This window comes from Bos mutus, chromosome 10 (genome assembly GCF_027580195.1).
Source record: "Bos mutus isolate GX-2022 chromosome 10, NWIPB_WYAK_1.1, whole genome shotgun sequence".
Classification (NCBI taxonomy): Eukaryota; Metazoa; Chordata; class Mammalia; order Artiodactyla; family Bovidae; genus Bos; species Bos mutus.
In genome coordinates, this window is record NC_091626.1 from 31,738,538 (window position 1) to 31,757,487 (window position 18,950).

The following is an 18,950-nucleotide window of genomic DNA, read 5'->3' on the forward strand; positions in this document are numbered from 1 at the left end:
GGGTCTCCCGCCCAGTGCCCACGCCAGCCCTCCCAGCGTCTGCTCTTACTGCCAGCCCCGAGAAGCCTGCCCCACAGTGCGCTTTCTAACACACCAGCCCCCGGGAACAATCTGTCTCTCCCAAACACGCCGCAGCGAGGGCGCGCTGCCCGGGCGCCCGCCTCTCCTAACCTACGGCCTCAGCGGGTCTTTTAACATATTTGAAAAGCCTGACTGTATACAGTGGGGACGCGGGGTGGGAAAGGTTGGAGGGCTCATTTTCCTGGCCAGGCTTGCCGCTCTGGGTGCACGAATTAGGCCGGAGCTGCAGCCAAATCTTTTCCCCGCTGCAGGGGGCTCGGGGTAGCGCGCGGTGAGGGGAGGTGAGCGGCGATGGGGGCGCTGCGGACCGCTCCGGCTTCGGGTGGCTCGGACTCGGGCGGTCCTCCGGGAGGCGGAGGCTGGCCGGGGGAGCCGGGCGGAGGCCGGGCAGGTGGCCCGGGGCTCGGAGGCTGATTGGCAGGTGCGGGAGTGGGTGGGGAAGGCGGGGGCTGGGCCTGGCGCTGCGGGAGGCTGCGGCCCCGCCTCTCCGCCCCCGCCGCGGGACTATCTGGTCCCGGCAGCAGCGATGTCCCCCGGCAGGAATGTCCCTCCTCAGATAATGTTATTTATATCTCTGGGCGGGTCCGCGGCTCGGCAGCACCAGGCGCCCGGCGGCCGCTGTGCCAGGAGCCCCGCGCTGCCCTCCTCCCCCTGCGCCGCCGCCACTGCCACCCCCGGGCTCGGGGTGGCCGCCGCTACAGCCCCAGCGCAGGTGAGTCCCGGGAGGGCCCCGCGGCCGGAGGAAGCTGGGTGCGGGTGCGGATGCGCGAGGCTGGGGCGCGCGGCGCGAGCGCTGAGGAGGCGCTGGGCCCAGGGGGCGCGTGACGCACGGCGCCCAGGGGACCGGGTGGGGGCCCAGCCCTGGGTGCCGGGCGTAGAGCCCGCGAGAGGCCCTGGCGGCTGCGGCAGAGATCGCCCCGGGGCGCGGGAATCCGCGTGGGTTTCGGAGGCGCTTAGCTAGCTGGGCGCTTGCTTTGGAGATCCGGATCCTGGAGCATCGCCCGGGGGCGCTGGGAGGGTGGTGAGCGGGATGCGTGTTCTGGTCCCGGGGCTGCCTCCCCCAGAACCTTGGCATGGGGACGAAGAGGGTTCTGCCTTTAGCCTGTCCGACCTCCCCACTCCCTTCTCTGCTGGGTGTCTCAGCCTGGGGCTGCTCAGATTCCCTTCTGGGGAACTTGTCTGCGCGCTGCTGGTAGCTCCGCGCTCAGGCTGGGAGAGAAGGGCAGCGGAAGGGCCCGGGAAACGAAGCGGAGTGGCCGGGTGCAGCCCCAAGGAGAGGAGCTCAGCGTGCCCCAAGCCATCCTCCAAGGACCCTTACCCTTCCACTCCTAAAGAGTTTCACTCCTCCAAGCTGCTACATACTACAGTCACTCGCCTCACCAGTTTCTCTTTCTCCAACTTGGCCCTGAGAAACAGCAGAAAGTGGGAGAAATTAACAGCGTTAAAACAATCCCCAACTTCCACCAACTCGCCCAGACTTCCAAGGGTGGGGAAGTAGCGACGGGCTTGAGTACCGTTTCCGTGACAACGAGCCCCAGGTAGGGTTCTTGATTTTCAGCCTATTAATATCCAAACCACTGTTTTCAGTGAGCAATTAGAGGCGCCAGGAGTTAATAATAACACGCTGAAGGAAAATGAAAAGAAGCCATAGTTTAGTTTCTTAGATGCTTCAGATGGGAGTGGTAGTGGTGGATGTCTAGTGACAGTATTTTTGCACCCAGAACTCCTGTGCCGAGAGTCTAGGCTGTCACTTCTAGGTAGGAGGCAGCCGTGCGAGACCCACAGCGGTGAGTTAGTCACGATCTATATACTTCAGTTCCTAAGGGAAGTGATTCAGGTGGCTCTTGAATGAGAGGAGTCTGCAAATCAGAAATTTTAGGCACCTGTATACTATCTGCTACGAGATTCTTAGTTTCACAGATGGTACCAAATTTTATTCTAGAATTCCCTCTTTAATCACCCTCTGATCCTATGACCTAGAGCAGGTCATTTCCTATTCCAGTGTCAGACTTTAACTCTTTTGCTAGGAGACCTGGATTCCAGAATGTCTTGGACAACTCTTTTTTTTTTTTTGTAAATGCAAAATATTTAAGAGTGCTGAATGCTCAGTACCCAGCACAGCTAGGCTTGTACTTGCCCAAAGGCTGTGGGCTAATTAGAAAAAGGAATGTTAAGCTCACACTGAAGAAAAGCCCACCAGCCTTGAGACCACCACTTCTCAGCAGTGGGTCATTTACACAGAACTTTATCACACCCTGAAGTTAAGTATAGCTGAAAGACATCAGCCCTACACTAAAAAAAGGTGGCCTTTAGACACCCCCACCCCTTAGCTCTTGCCCTTGCTTTATAGGTGGTCCAGTCACAATGACTGGGGATGAGCCAGCCCTGTTAATCCCAATTCTCGGAAGACTCAGTCCGCTTGTGGAATTGAAAGCACCCCAGACCTTCCAGGCATCCAGGACGGGCCTGGGTGTACAGGCGTATCAAGTTTTCCTGAGTGGCTTGCTCTGCTGAGAGCTGGAATACCGCCTTTTGCTCTGGTCATCGCTTCTTCCAAGTGAAGGCGTCTTTTAGCAGAACGCCTGCTAGATGGTTAGCTTCAGGGTAGGTAAAGGTTGGCCGGAGGCAGACTCCCACCTGGGATCCTATATGACAAACTAAAAATGACTGTTTTAGGCAAACTAGCTGTGAATGAAAGTGTTGAACTAAATTAAAAATCTGACGAATCTGCCACAGTTCTGGACATAGGCTGTTTTTAGTAAATAAAAGTAATGGACTTTTTTTTCTTCTTCTTCTATTTTTTACATACCAAACCAATGCCTAACCCAGTACCTGGCTGTGGTGAACACTCAGTTAATCTTTGCTGAATGAATGAGAGAATGAGTAAATGAACGCTCAGACTTTTCTTTATATTATCCTACTCAGTTGTCACTCTGTGAGGTAGCTCTTATTATCAGCATTTTACAAGTGAGGAAATAGGTTCAAGGAGATTAAATAGTTTGCCTCACATCACACAGCTGATGGGTGGTGGGGCTGGGATTCAGACTCAGCTGGTCAACCTTCTTTTTGAGGTTTGGCAGTCAGCAGTGGATATAGAAGTACAAGGTGGAAAGAGCTGGTTGTAGGGTTGTCTCTTAGCTTCATAGTCTTTCACTCTCCCCTTGGGTGATAATTCTGCATATATCAGAGAAGCTTTAAAAATATTGCTGAAGGGCCGGGCCACCTCCCGGACTGTTCCCGCCAGTGCCCCCTTCCCCGTGGCAAGCCACCACTGACTTGTCCTCCACAGGAGATCCTCCAACCCTAGCAGGATGAAGCTTGCTATTCTGAACCAAACCTGCAAAGCCCCCAAGGTTCACTTTCAAATCACATGGGTTATTTCTCTCACACGGTGGCCACTTTCCAGAAGATCTGTTTTGCAGGAACAAAATAATCATGAATGTCAGTCAATACTTTGAGGAAGAGCAGGTATCAATGTTAAAATAAGCTATTTACGTTTTGTTGTAAAAATATATATATTGCTGAAGGTATTGGAGACTCACTTGCTCAGAGGTATTTAGCCATGCCCATTATGTGCCCATCATTGTTTCAAGGACAGAACTGTAAATTTTGGCAGTAGTCAAAGCATGGATTTTTTTTGAAAACAGATTTTCCTTTCAGTCGTGGACGTGGTCAGGAGGGCTTGATGATGCATGGGGACAGGGTGATAGGACAGAAGATAATTATAAAAAATTCATGAGGCAACGCTGTTGGACTGGGAAGGGACCTTGGAGGTCACTGAGTCTAGCCTTCTATTTGTGTAGCTGTTTGCTTAAAGGTGAGACCCAACTGTGATGTACCTGATGATTTATGTGCAGTGGTGGTACGGACCTTTCCTGCTTCTTATCATTTTAGCCTGTTTCTTTGCTTTCTCCCTCTCAAGGCCAGTATTGGGTTTATTTCCTGAAGTTCTGCCTAATATTAAACCACTGCCATTTTCTTTCCTTTGAGAGAGATTGTGAGAGGGTATATTTTCATGTCCAGTACTTCCATCCTAGTAAAATCTTTAAAAGGTATTGGAGATAGGATAGAAAACATAAAGGGGCATTCAACTCTAAACTGCTCCATAACCTTCCCATTGCCTGTGAGGTGTACAGATGTATGCGTTTTGGCACAATAGGTGTTAATATCTTGATACAGATTTTAAGACAAATAATTATGTAGCATTTCTAGAGCAGTGGAGAAGGAAAAGACTTTAGAGAGTTATTGGGACTGTCAAATACCTGTTTTAATCTAAACCCAGTCACTAAATTGCTCTTGAAATATGTTGTTCCAAATTTCAAAATCAAACACAAAATTATACTCTCTGTCCAAGACCTGAAATGGTAGGAAATGTGACCAGCGGGAAGTTTAGAATGATATAAAGTACATTTCTTCATAATTTTTAAAATAACCTTGACCTGCAGATTAACATTTATCAATTGACTTGGGAGGATCAAGAATGAAAGTAACTCTGCTGTGTGGGCTGATGAGAAATTTAGTTTTAGAATGAGGACTGGCAGAGAAGTTCATGGATACTGGGTGCTGAAATCATATGGATATGACTAGTTGAAAATTACCATGGAAAGAAATATTTTATCTTAAAAGTAGTTTATATCGACTTAGTTTTTTTTTTTTTTTTTACAGACAGCTGTTCAGTTACTCCTCTGCTTTAGATAAGAAATCTGGAGAGAAAGAGTAAATGCGGTGATCTGTGTGCCAGAATCATCATGTAGCATTTGCTGGGTTTATCACAGAGAGGCAGTTTTCCCTCTAACACCCCCAGAGGTGAAGGTTACCTGGTTTTCAGAGATGGAGATGGTGATTGAGCGAAAGTGTAGGAGGCAGTCAGGAGAATTCACTGTCAGGTCTGGCTGCACTCACTGAATTGTCAACTCCCCTTGGTAAATATTTAGAAAATGTCATAGCGTGTTTCCCTTTGTTGCTGTGCTTATTTCTTAACTCACAAGCCAGGCACTCCACCTTCTTCCATTTTCATCCAGCCTTAGCTGACTATCAAACCACCAGGGGATTCCGAGCCTTCCAGCTCACAGTCTTAGAGAGGGTCATAGACAGAAATGCCTGCTCAGTGGATTGTTATCTAGCTAGCTTATGACATTCCCAGGCCTCCTTTTCATTTTTCTTTTGCCTTTTCCTGGTAACTAGAGATATTACGAAGCTGTCGTGTCTTCCTATCTCAGCGAGGCCTTTTCAGGCTTTGCCATAATGTTTAATTTCTACATTATACCTGTGCAGACCTGGCCAAGGGTATAATTACAAGGGCAATTAAAACCCAGGCACATATCATGTTAGCAGTGGGGGCAAAAGTGGGGCTTCCTTTCTTCTTTTCATTTGAATGCTATAAATTTAGCAACTGAAAAGGTACAGGGCTAAAAAAAAAAAAGACTTTGTGATGAACTGGGCTCAGATCATCCAGGATATTTATGAAAAGAATAACAGGGCATCTTGACAGCTAAAGAACAATAATTGCTTTGAATTATGTTCAGCTCAAGACTTTCCTCCATCAAGAAAAGGAGAAACTTGGATAATCCTGAAAATAGGTTGAAAATCATTTCCATTTATACCAGATGTAAATATGAGTATGGCTCACTTGAGAATTCAAGGCACCTCAAAATGAAGCATACCTTGAAGACATAACTTACGAGGACCAGAAAGAGACTTCTAGCCTCATTCTGTCCCTCTGCTCACTTCCGGCCTGTTTCCAGCAGCCCCTTTGTTGTTGTTGTTAAGTTGCTCAGTCATGTCCGACTCTTTTTCGACCCCATGGACTGCAGCACACCAGGCTTCCCTGTCCTTTACCATCTCCTGGAGCTTGCTCAAGCTCATGTCCATTGATTTGGTGACCCCATCCGATTGTATCATCCTCTGTCCTCCTCTTCTTTTCCAGCCGTCAGTCTTTCCCAGCATCAGGGTCTTTTTTTTATTAATTGAAGGATAATTGCTTTACAGAATTTTGTGGTTTTCGGTCAGACATCAACATGAATCAGCCATAGGTACACCCATGTCCCCTCCCTCCCAAACCTCCCTCCCCTTCATCAGGGTCTTTTTTTAATGAGTTGGTGCTTCGCATCAGGTCGCCAAAGTTTTGGAGCTTCAGTTTCAGCATCAGTCCTTCTGATGAATATTCAGGACGGATTTCCTTTAGGATTGACTGATTTGATCTCCTTGCTGTCCATAGGACTCTCAAGAATCTTCTCCAACACCACAGTTCAAAAGCATCAATTCTGTGCTCAGTGTTCTTTATGGTCCAACTCTCACATCCATACATGACTACTGAAATATCATAACTTTGACTAGATGGACCTTTGTTGACAAAGTAATGTCTCTGCTTTTTAATATGCTGTCTAGGTTGGTCATAGCTTTTCTTCCAAGGAGCAAGTGTCTTTTAATTTCATGGCTGCAGTCACCATCTGCAGGGATTTTGGAGCCCAAGAAAATAAAGTCTCTCACTGTTTCCATTGTTTCCCCATCTATTTGCCATGAAGTGATGGAATTGGATGCCATGATCTTAGTTTTTTGAATGTTGAGTTTTAACCCAGCTTTTTCACTCTCCTGTTTCACTTTCATCAAGAGGCTCTTTAATTCCTCTTTGCTTTCTGCCATAAGGGTGGTATCATCTGCATATCTGAGGGTATTGATACTTCTCACAGCAATTTTGATTCCAGCTTGTGCTTCATCCAGTCCAGCATTTTTCATGATGTACTCTGCATATAAGTTAAATAAGCAGGGTGACAACATACAGGATTGACCTACTCCTTTCCCAATTTGGAACCAGTTCATTGTTCCATGTCCGATTCTAACTGTTGCTTCTTGACATACATACAGATTTCTCAGGAGGCAGGTAAGGTGGTCGGAGAAGGCAATGGCACCCCACTCCAGTACTCTTGCCTGGAAAATCCATGGACAGAGGAGCCTGGTAGACTGCAGTCCATGGGGTCGCTAAGTGTCGGGAACGACTGAGCGACTTCACTTTCACTTTTCACATTCAGGCATTGGAGAAGGAAATGGCAACCCACTCCAGTGTTCTTGCCTGGAGAATCCCAGGGACGGGGAAGCCTGGTGGGCTGCCATCTCTGGGGTCGCACAGAGTCGGACATGACTGAAGCGACTTAGCAGCAGCAACAGCAGGTAAGGTGGTCTGGTATTCCCATCTCTTGAAGAGTTTTCCACAGTTTGTTGTGATCCACACAGTCAAAGGCTTTAGTATAGTCAATGAAGCAGAAGTAGATGCTTTTCTGGAATTCTTTTGCCTTTTTCTATGATCCAACAGGTGTTGGCAATTTGATCTCTGGTTCCTTTGCCTTTCTAAATCCAGCTTGAACATTTGGGAGTTCTTGGTTCTGTTGAAGCCCCTTAGAAGTGTTCAGTCAGTTTCACCTTCATGACTATTTCCTTCAGGGTGAAAGAATTAGAAAAGGCCTTTCATAATACTGACTCCAAGCCTTAGAGCTGGAAAGGCCTGAGAGAGCCACCTGAGAAATATTTAGAAAGAGCAGATGTTGGATACCTACTGTATGCATTACCCTGTCATATCCTGAGGACATAAAAAGGTGTCCAGTGGAGACTCACTGGTCTGGTGGGGAAAGGACTTGCAAACAGTGATTCTACAGGATGCCTGAGAAATAGCCCCACTGGGGAAGAGTCTGATTCAGGCTGGAGAGTGTCTGGGGTTTTCCTGATGGAAGAAGGGAGAATGGGCACGGGTGGGACCCTAGCACATAGCCTATCAGAGACGTGCAATAGAGTGTGATTAGATTAGAAGAGGAGTAGTTCTCTGTGTCTGGAGTAGAGACCACAGTCCACGAATGGGCTAGATATATGACCCTAAAGATGGTATAAGTTTAGTGTGTGAAGAAGTTGAACCATTGAAGGTTCAAGTTGAAATCAATAAACGTTTTGAGCAGAGGAGAGACCTGATCAGATCCTTGTTTAGACAGAGCTCACTGGCAGCAGCAAAGGGAATGTGAACTAAGATCAGCCAGTACAAGATGATGACCACACATAATATACAGTTCACTTAGTTTTCAGGAGACCTTTGTTAAGTGTGTTGCTTCATTTTATTCTACAATGACCATGTGACAAAACAGGGAACAAACAGTCAAGGAAACAGGATCAGAAACATACAAGGGCGTGTCCAAAATCCCTAAATTTGTGGTAGAACTTGACTTCAGTCAGTTTCCTTATTTCAAGGCTGGGACTTTGTCCAGATCTTCTCAGTGGAATAGTTGAATATTCTGGGCCTTCTGGTTGAGATAATAATTGCTTTCTTTCTCCTGCAGAACTTTTAGTCTAAGTTCTTTGTTCCTGGAGAAAAGGAGAAGAAAAGTTGTTACCGTATTTACTCTTTAGCCACAAAACCTTAAGAGTAGCCCTTCAGCTTCTACACAGATGATGTTACAAAGTAGTGTCAAGCATACATGTGGATTCCCAGCATGCTATAGCTAAGTGATGGATTTATATGTCTAATAATTGATGTTTTGGCTTCTTCAGTCTCTTACCCCAAATTTACTGGGTGTTATTATGCATATGTCTCATTTTGGGCTTCAGGAACCTCTTTTTGTCCAGTGATCCTGTGTGCCTTGATTTGTGCTTACTTCAGTCTTCAACAAATACTTAATGAGCTCTCATTTACTTGCCAGTGATATTTTAGGCCCAGGGGATACAGCAGTGAAGATGGTAAAAATAGTCTGACATCATGGAGCACCTTCTAGTTAGGTGAGACAGGTACTAAACAACAACAAACCACAGATGAACGTCTATCATAATTTAGGTGATAAAAAAGGAAAAATAGTGTGAAGAGAAAGAGAGGGAGGTGATTCTACTAGTTGATGTAGGATGGCTGGGAAGGGCCTCTCTGAATTTTCCATCAAGTTGAGACCCAAGTGGAACAAAGAAGAGGAATGAGGATGTTTGGGGGGGAAGAGATTCAGGTCGAGTGGGAAGGTCCAGAGATGGGTGTCACTTCGATGTCCATGGAGTGGCAGGAAGCCGGTATGACTGGAGTGGAGGGAGCCAGAGGGGAGCACAGGATGTAATGCTGGGGAGGAAATGGGTCTGGATCATGCAGGCTTTGTAGCCAGGTGACAACTTTGGGTTTCAGCCCTACAATTGGAAGTCACAGGAAGTTGTGGGCAGGGAGTGACTCGTTCATATTGGTGTTTTAGGAGAATTTTTCTGGCTGTCCTGTGGAAGATTGATTGTAGGGGAGTGAAATGAAAGCTACTGCAAGTGGTCCAGGGTAGAGATGTAGACCCAGTGTGATGGTGGAGGGGGTGGAGAGATGCAGCTGGCTTCTGGATGAATCAGTTAGGTAGAGTTGATGGAACTTGGATACAGAAGATGGGAGAAAAAGAATAAGTCAAGGATGATTCAACTGGTTTTGATCTGAGCTACTAGAAGAATGACACCACCCTTATGGCAGAAAGTGAAAGGAACTAAAAAGCCTCTTGATGAAAGTGAAACAGGAGAGTGAAAAAGTTGGCTTAAAGCTCAACATTCAGAAAATGAAGATCATGAGATCTGGTCCCATCACTTAATGGGAAATAGATGGGGAAACAGTGGAAACAGTGTCAGACTTTATTTTTGGGGGCTCCAAAATCACTGCAGATGGTGACTGCAGCCATGAAATTAAAAGATGCTTACTCCTTGGAAGGAAAGTTATGACCAACCTAGATAGCATATTCAAAAGCAGAGACATTACTTTGCCAACAAAGGTCCGTCTAGTCAAGGCTATGGTTTATCCAGTGGTCATGTATGGATGTGAGAGTTGGACTGTGAAGCAAGCTGAGCACTGAAGAATTGATGCTTTTGAACTGTGGTGTTGGAGAAGACTCTTGAGAGTCCCTTGGACTGCAAGGAGATCCAACCAGTCCATTCTGAAGGAGATCAGCCCTGGGATTTCTTTGGAGGGAATGATGCTGAAGCTGAAACTCCAGTACTTTGGCCACCTCATGCAAAGAGTTGACTCATTGGAAAAGACTGTGATGCTGGGAGGGATTGGGGGCAGGAGGAGAAGGGGACGACAGAGGATGAGATGGCTGGATGGCATCACCGACTCAATGGACATGAGTTTGGGTGAACTCCAGGAGCTGGTGATGGACAGGGAGGCCTGGCGTGCTGCGATTCATGGGGTTGTAAAGTGTCAGACACAACTGAGGGACTGAACTGAACTGAGCTGAACTAGAAGAATGAAAAAGCCATATAGTGAGATGGGGATATGTCTTATCAAATGTACTGTGGGCTGCTGTTTTTAATTTTTGTTTTCATTGAGGAGTTGATTTGGAATAGACTCAGGTAGGTAATACCAGAAAGGTGTTTTATTATGAGTGACTCATCTGTTTGTTTTGAGGTAAAGCCTCAAATGTGCAGTTAGTTCTCTGTGCTTTGTACCTTTATTTTAGGTCATTCTCACAATATCTCCATTATGTGATAGAAATTAAGACACAATACAGACAAGATTGAGATACATTTCACTTTCTGTAATTAGAAATGTTTTCAATTTGCTGATTAAAGCATACTTTTTAACACTCTTTGGTTATCATTTTTAAAAAGAACTTTTAAAATTATGAAGTGAATGGTTGAAAAGCGTATCCACTCTGTACAAGGGAACGCAGTGAAAAGTAAAAGTCTTTTTTCCCCTCCCTTCAGTCCTACTCCTAAAAAGTTAACCAGTGTCAACCGTATCCTGTGTATCCTTTAAGAAAAATTCAGTGCACCTATAAGCATATGACTTGAGACATACTTCCCGAGTCCTGAACATTTCTCCCAGAGTCCTTTCCATCAGTCTTCCTGGAACATTCCTGGCCCAAGTAATCTCTCCATTACCCAAGTTTGTTAAAGGGCTAGTTACATATACTACTTAATTTGAACATAATTATATACTTCTTCTATTGCTATTTAGCTGTTCTTGAAAAGTGTTAGTTGCTCATTTGTGTCCAACTCTTTGCGACCCCATGGACTGACCATGGGATTCTCCAGGCAAGAATACTGGAGTGGGTTGCCATTTCCTTGTGTCCATCTATTATTCAACAAGACATATCTTAAGAGCAAGAACTGATTTGAATTGTATTTTATCAGATTTAACTTGATATGAATTATAGTCACAGGTCTTACATAAAGCTCTGCCTAATGATTTTACACATAGAAATTCAGTTAGTAATTTTTGGAATGTGCGCTTTGACAGTCGATCCCTAGAGGGGCGATGTTGGTACACTGGGATTATTTTAATTAAAACTTGTCAAATGATAGCTGCCAACAAAGCCACCTTCTTAGTGGGTCACAAAGGTGTCCATCCCCAGGGAATGGTAACTGGATACTGCTCCTTTGGATGAAGAGCTTTCTAATATGCTCGGGCTCAGTTTCTCATCCCCTCTTCAGATGGCATTGCATCTAAATGTCAGAAACAAGATATTTTTATTTGCCGTGAAATGATAAAGAACAGGTATTTAATGAGCATACATGTGTGTATGCTCAGTCGCTTCAGGCATGTCTGACTCTTTGTGACCCTATAGACAGTAGCCCGCCAGGGGATTATTGTGGGATCTGTGGGATTCTCCAGGCAAGAATACTGGAGTAGGTTGCCATGCTCTCCTCCAGGGAATCTTCCTGACCCAGGGATCAAACCTGCATCTCCTGCATTGCAGGTAGATTCTCTACCTCTGAGCCACCAGGGAAGCCCTTAATGAGCATGACAGCCATTCAGTTTTTTAAATTATGAAAAGCATATATAACATAAAAGTTACCACTTTAACTATTTTAAGTGCTCAGTTCAGTGACATAGGGCTTCCCTTTTGGCTCAGCTGATAAAGAATCTGCCTGCAATGTGAGAGACCTGGGTTTGATCCCTGGGTTGGGAAGATCCCCTGGAGAAGAGAAAGGCTACCCATTCCAGTATTCTGGCCTGGAGAATCTCATGGACTGTACAGTCCATGGGGTTGCAAAGAGCCGGACACGACTGAGCGACTTCCACTTTCGCTTTCAGTGACATAAGCACATGCTCATCGTTGTGTAACCATCATCACCATACATGTCCAGAATGTTTCTCATTTTCCGAAACTCAAACTCTGTACCCACTGAACACTAACGCCCATGAATCACCTAGCAACCACCACTTTACTTTCTGTCTCTATGTATTTAAGCACTCTACATGCCGCATGTAAATATCAATAGAATCAAATAATGCTGTATTTGTTCTTTTGTGACTGGCTTATTTCACTTAGTATGTTTTCAAAGTTCACTCATGTTGTCATATGGGTCAGAATTCCCTTCCTGAGTATATTCCATTGTATGTATTTTTTTTACATCTTTATCTGTTCATCCATTGATGGGCACCTGAGTTGCTTCCATTCTTGGCTGTTGTGATTAATGCTGCTGTGAACATGGATATATGAACATCTCTTCCAGAGTCTGCTTTCCCTTCTTTTGGGTATATACTCAGAAGTTACCCTAGTATATTGCTGGGTAGTCTGTTTTTAGCTTTTTAAGAACCAAACCATGCAGTTTTAATATTTCTCCCCGATATTTGTTGTTTTCAAAGGGAAGGACAAAATCTGTTAACATCCTCACCTTTGGGACTGAACTGATCTTGAAAATTGTTCCTTTGAGAACTCTACCTTAAGCAGGTAGTTTGTCCTCAAAGTTCTTCAATTTGTCCGTTTATTAGTTACCTATTTTTAAACTGTAGACTTTTAGAGGACAGGCAAGAGATGTTTAATTTGCTTTGTAGAACATGGAGCCCAAGCTCAAGGGGTAAGGGTGTAAATATTACATGATGATTGTTTCAGCCAAAATATATCCTTGAGCTGAATGACAAGAGTTTGGGTTGCTTCCAGCTCTTTTTCTCTTCCTGTTTGCCCTTGGGCAAAGAACCTTCTTTTCTGACATGTTTTTTCAGTGGTGTGTATGTGTATGTGTGTGTGATGGCACCTTAATATTTATTACTATCCTTTAAATTGCTTCAGATTTTCTTGTAATGATTGAATGCTACCTCGTCCGACAGCCCCTTTTCTTCCCCAGGACCTGGGATAGCGCCGAGTGCTTCCTCCTGCATATTTTTGAGCACCTTTTTCATTCTTTTGTTACAGGAAGGATCATCTTGTTTTTTAATTGACCACTTGCCTTCTACAGGTTTAGGCCATGCTTCTTGTGACAGGGAACAGGATTGCACTCTTTTTTCTAAGTTAATATTCCCAGCACCTAGAGTCATGCTTGGTACATGGAGGGGAGTGACTCAAAAATAGTTATTGATTAAAAAAAGTAAAGACTAATGAAATATTATTATAATATATAATATAATAATGAAACATTACTATAATTGCATAATTAGAATAATGAGTTTTTCTAATTCAACATTTATTATGTGCTGGCACTATGCTGAGAGTTTTTATATGTATTTGTTATTTCTATTATCATCCTAATTAGATGAAAAAATCAGTCTTAGAGAAGTTTAATTATCCTAAATTACATACCTAGAGGATCAAAGCTGAACCCTGGTATATTTTTCTAGAGTGCTCGCCTGGAGTCACCACACCCATCATATTTGGATATACATCAATGTTCCACAGGTCTTAATTCTAAGACTCTTTTTCTTTTATCCTGAATCTTTAATGATCTGAATTTGTAAAGATAATTAGTTGTATACCTTTATGTGTTTCTATATATTTTCAATGATTTACCTTATAGGCTTGAATCCCCTGATTAGCTGTTAATAAATAATCAATGTTCTGAATCCTATTTCTGAAATAGTTCTTTGACATCTGAGGATGAAGATGCTAATTAGTATTATACAATATACCCTCTGTCATAAGGCAGCTCTCCCTATCGCTGTTCCAAGGGGTCTGATATGTCTGACACAGTGGCCTCCTTCCAGACCCAAGTCCCAGGTTCTCTGCAATATTTGACCAGTAACCACTCTTGCTTTGAAACTATGCCCTCTTTTGGCATCCTTTCCTCTCCTCCCAGGTTGCTTACCATTGTGTCTTTCTGGTTTTTCTGTTCCTTCCTCTCTGTACTGTGCTAAGTCGCTTCAGTCACATCTGACTCTTGGCGACCCTATGGACTTAGCCCATCAGACTCTTCTGTCCATGGGATTCTCCAGGCAAGAATACTGGAGTGGGTTGCCATCCCTCCAGGGTATCTTCCCAACCCAGGGATCAAACCCACATCTCCTTCCTCTCTACCAGTTTGTAACTATTGGGGTGGCCAATGCATACAAATCTGTATCTCTAGCCCCAGTCTCCTCTCTCAGTTCCAGGTCTGCCTTCAAGCTGTCTACTAGCTGTCTCCATTTGGCTGTAACAAGAGGTCCAAACTCCCCATGTAGCAATAGGACTTCTCAGTCCCCTTCTTTGCCTCCAGACCTGCTCTTCTGCCCTTTTTCATAGCTGGGTTCATATTGTCACCATCCTCCCAAGTAAGAACCTCAGCAACTTTGTAGTTTTTCTTCTTTTCAGGCTTCTACATCCTGTTGGCTGCCAGCTCCTATTCATTTTTTCTCTAACAATTTCAAGTTAGTTTCTTTCTTTCAATTTCCACTGTCCCTATTCTTATCTCATGTTTGAATAATTGGCCTCCAGTCTCTGTCTTCCTAACCTGATCTCAGAATTATTTTTAAAAACATGAGACTCACTGAGTCATTCATCTGCTTGAAAAATCCTTAATTGTTCCCTGTTGCCCCCAAATAAAGTTTAAACAGGCAGACAGGGACCTTTGCAACTTGTCCTAACCTTCTTTCCAAGCTTCATTCCCTCTCCATTAACCCCACATTGGGATGCAATTTTTTTTTTTCTGGCCACACTGAATGGCATGCAGAATCTTACTTCCCTGACCGGGGATTGAACCGTGTGCCCTGTTTTGGGAGCTCAGAGTCTTAACCACTGAACCACCAGGGAAGTTCCCATTTATCCCACATTGGATGCTTGTGACTGTTTAAACTTGGGGTGCATTTTCATGCCTCCATGACTTTTCTTCTGTTGTTTTCTAGGCCTGGAATATCGTTTTCCCTTTCCTCAGCCTTGAACTTTCACACAAATACTGCTAAAGGCCCTGATCAAACATAACTACTTTGATTCTTTCCCTCTTTCCTAACCCAGAAAGACATCTCACTCTCCTCTGAGTTCTTACGTTGTCACTTTTCACATGGTACCCTGGCTGCTTGTACACAGGTGTGGCTTTCCTCTAGATTATGAGTTCCTTAAAGAAGAGATATTTGTTTGGTGCCCATGGGTGCTTAACTCAGGCTCTGGCTGGTTGAGGGTCCCTGGTGGTCCAGTGGTTATGATTTTGCCTTTCAGTGCAGGGGGCACAGGTTTGATCCCTTGTTGGGGAACTAAGATCCCACATGGTTGGGTTGGGTGATAGAGGAAGTTTTAAGAATATCTAATACAGAAAATAATCCCCCACATTTTGACCTATAGAAGATTGTGAAGAAGGGTTAATGGGAGGCACCGGCTGTTGACGGGGGTGGATGAGGGCGCGTGCTTTAGACCTGAGGAGGCTGTCTTCCCACCTTTGTATGCCCTGATTACTTTTTGCTTAGTGGAGAGAAAAGTAACCTCTGACTTTTAACATACATCATCGGAATATGTGTATTGCTAGAAAAATTTAGTTACTCATCAAGAATATAGTCACTCCTACCTCATTTTTCAGTGAATGTTTGAGGCTGACCCTCAGAATGTAGCTATGTAAAGCTCTTTCAGTGGGTGTTTTAGGCCAATATACACAAGATTTGCTTTATAATGGTGAAGAGTTAAGAAAGGCATTTCAGGAAAAAAAAAAGACCCCAAAGTTCCTGCATAAAGGTTTTGTGTTTTTTTCTGGGTGCATTTAACCTTTGTTTGTCCTTAAGGCATGTCAAAGCAGAAACAATCTTGTAAAGTATTACAGCACTTATTTCTTGGTATGTTCTGCCCTCCTTTTTGCCTTACCCAGACAAAAAGTGAGTTTCACCAGGGGCTGGACTCCCAGCATACTGCTTGCTCAGGCCTTTGACAGTGTTTTGTTTCTTTCAACAAAATTCTTTGTCATGGACACACTCCCACTGCAATCCAGCCACTCTCTTCTTTTGCTCTGTTCTGTGCCCAGTTGATAGGAGTTGATTTTTAGCTTCCAAAGGCTATGAGTGGGGCTGCTAGGCCTTTATAAACATGTGCAGAGGTTCTGAGGGGAACCAATAAATGAAAGGTCCTCATAATGCCTTGGAAAGGGACCTCCCTGGTGGTCCAGTGGTTAAAACTCCCCGCTTCCACTGCAGGGGCAATGGCTTCGACCCCTGGTAGGGAAACCAAGATCCTGCGTGGAACAGCCAAAAAGATTTTATTAAAATGCCTTGGAAAGATGTGTCTGGCATAAAGAGGGCCATAGAGGGACCCGGAGGTAAAGAAACGAAGAAGGGACTTGACCAAGACAACCAAAGACCCCAGGGAGCCCTGAGGGGCATAATTAGGTCTGTGGTGAGCAGACAACAGCCAACAAATCTGATGCAGAGATGACAGTGAGCATAGGATCAACTCATAGCTACCTCTAGAAGGTCTAGATAGAGTGGCATGGAGGTCAGTGGTCACTATCCATCTCAAGGATTACTAGGTGCCATCGTAAAGGTTACCAGCAGGCCACTACTGGTTAGTGGCCTGGCTGCATGCTTTTTGAGTGGACAAGCCTTTTTCTTTTATTTTCAGGGATGATTTACTTTGTAGTATGTTAGCTGTGCTCTCATCTCGGTTTTCCCATTTAAAATCTAGGCTATTGCTGACGGCTCGGGCTCTTCCTTTCTCTGCAAGGTGGATGTGTGCACTCTGTACGTGCTTTCTGCAACTGCTGGGAAATCTTGATGCCCAGACACTTCAAGTCTGAAGCAGGAGGGTCCCTCATGGTAGAAAGTTATCAGAAGAACAGAGGTGTTTACAGGCACAGAGAGTGAGGTGCTGTGTTAGAACTGAAGCAGACTGCTCTGGGGCAGGAAGTAGATACCCTCTGCAAGGCAGGGACCCGCACCTGTGAGGACAAACGAGGTCACTTGCATTCAAAGCCGTGTGCAGTCACTTTGTCCAGGAGACTGGAAAAATACTTGGACCAGCATCAGGTCGTTGGGTGAGCTGGTAGGTGCGTAGAAGAGCAGGTAACTCAGTACTGTGCCCTCAATGTGCGACTCCATCGGCAGCCTCGGTTTAGCTGCTCTCACTGCTTCTGACCCAGAAAACACTCAGAAAATGACTGCAGTGAGACACATCTGCAAGGTGAAGCTTTCAGTCCAGGTGGGGGGAGGGATGCGGAGCTGATCCCCAGGGTTCAATACTTACTTCCTAAATGTGCTGGGAGTGAGCTTGGTTTATGCTCCGACCCAGGGGAAGTCACTTTACATCTCGCCCTGTTTCCACCAGCGAACAGCGCCTTCTGCTTGTTTTGCATAAGCCTTGTGCCTCCTCTGCGGAAGAGGCAGGGAATGAACTGGGAGCTATAAAACTCCTGGCGTCATAAATCTTTGCAAACAGCAGTCTAGTGAGCAGTGTATTTGGTTGGCAAGTAATCATCACAGTCTATACTTGGTTTCTCTGCCTGTGAAATGGTGGGAAAGCTTTCTCATTGAAATGTGAAAGAGGTCAAAATGAAATAGTGTATTTTTCTTTTTAAAAACCTGATGCTTAAAGCATCAAAACAGCTCAAAGAGAGATGTTCTACAGATAAAATGTACTCTCTGAGCACCTTGCAGACATCCCCTAATAACCTAGAAATTTTCTCCAAAGATCATCTGGTTAAGCTCCTCAGCTCCCTTTTTTTATAATACCAGTAAGGGAGATCTGCAGAGGGAAGGTGGTTTGCCTGAGGTTGCAAAGTTAGCTGGTTGCAGGGCTACAAGTGGAACCCAGTTCTCTTAATCCATGGCATAGTTCTACCTCTCTCCCTGTTTCTCCTCCTCCCTTTCCTCCTCCTCTTCCTACAGCTCTTAAAAACTGGCTTTAAAAAATTGCAACATGAACACATACCCATGATAAAAATAATTCAAACAGTACAGAAGAGTGTGAATGGCACTCCTAGGCCTATTACTGGAGGCAACCACCATTAACTATTTCTCATATATCCCTCTAGAGATTTTCTAGGCATGTATAGACATATACACATAGGTATAGGTATGTGGTTGTGTTTGTGTATGTATGTGCATATGTATGTGTATGTAACACAGGTTTATGTATGCATATGTAAGTGTATATAACATACATAGGTTTATATATGTACATATGTTATGTGTGTAACATATATACATGCACATCTGTGTATATGTGTGTTGTGGTTATTTTTTGTACTATTCTGCACCTTGCTCTTTTAATGATGAGACGCTTTGGATGTCTTCTGTATCAGATTATTAGATTGCCTGCTTTCATTCTTTTTTTAAAAAAAATTTGTTTGTTTGGCTGCACCGGGTCTTAGTTGTGGCATGCAGGATCCAGTTCCCTGACCAGGGATCGAACCCAGGCCCCCCACATTGTCGGGGAGGGGGGGGCCAGTGGCCAGAATCCCAGCCACTGGATCACCAGGGATATCCCACCTTCTTGCATTCTTAAAAGCAGTATGGTATCTTATACTCCTATCTCTTCACGATGACTTTAATACATACAAGAAGCACCATGGAGTTTATCATGTTACCGCTGTAATAATATTTTATATTAGCATCCAGGGAGGGGAAGAACTTCTGTCAAGGTCAGATGGTTTGAGAAATCTGAGACCTTGCTTCTGTTTCCTGTTGCTAGTTAACTTGTGGGCCCCTGTCATATGTCAGGTATCATGCTTGGGATTTTAAGTGCCTTAACTCATTTCATTTCTCACAACAGTCCTTGAGT

At 44.6% G+C, this 18,950-nt stretch overlaps 1 protein-coding gene across 1 annotated transcript in view; it reads left to right on the plus strand.

Moving 5' to 3' along the window:
* Positions 1-634: 634 nt before the first annotated feature.
* Positions 635-18,950, plus strand: part of SPTB (spectrin beta, erythrocytic) — a 132,174-nt gene continuing 113,858 nt past the window's right edge. Inside the window, exon 1 of the mRNA XM_070377716.1 lies at positions 635-793. The gene's annotated coding sequence lies outside the window, so the exon portion shown is untranslated. The remainder of the gene's footprint in view (positions 794-18,950) is intronic.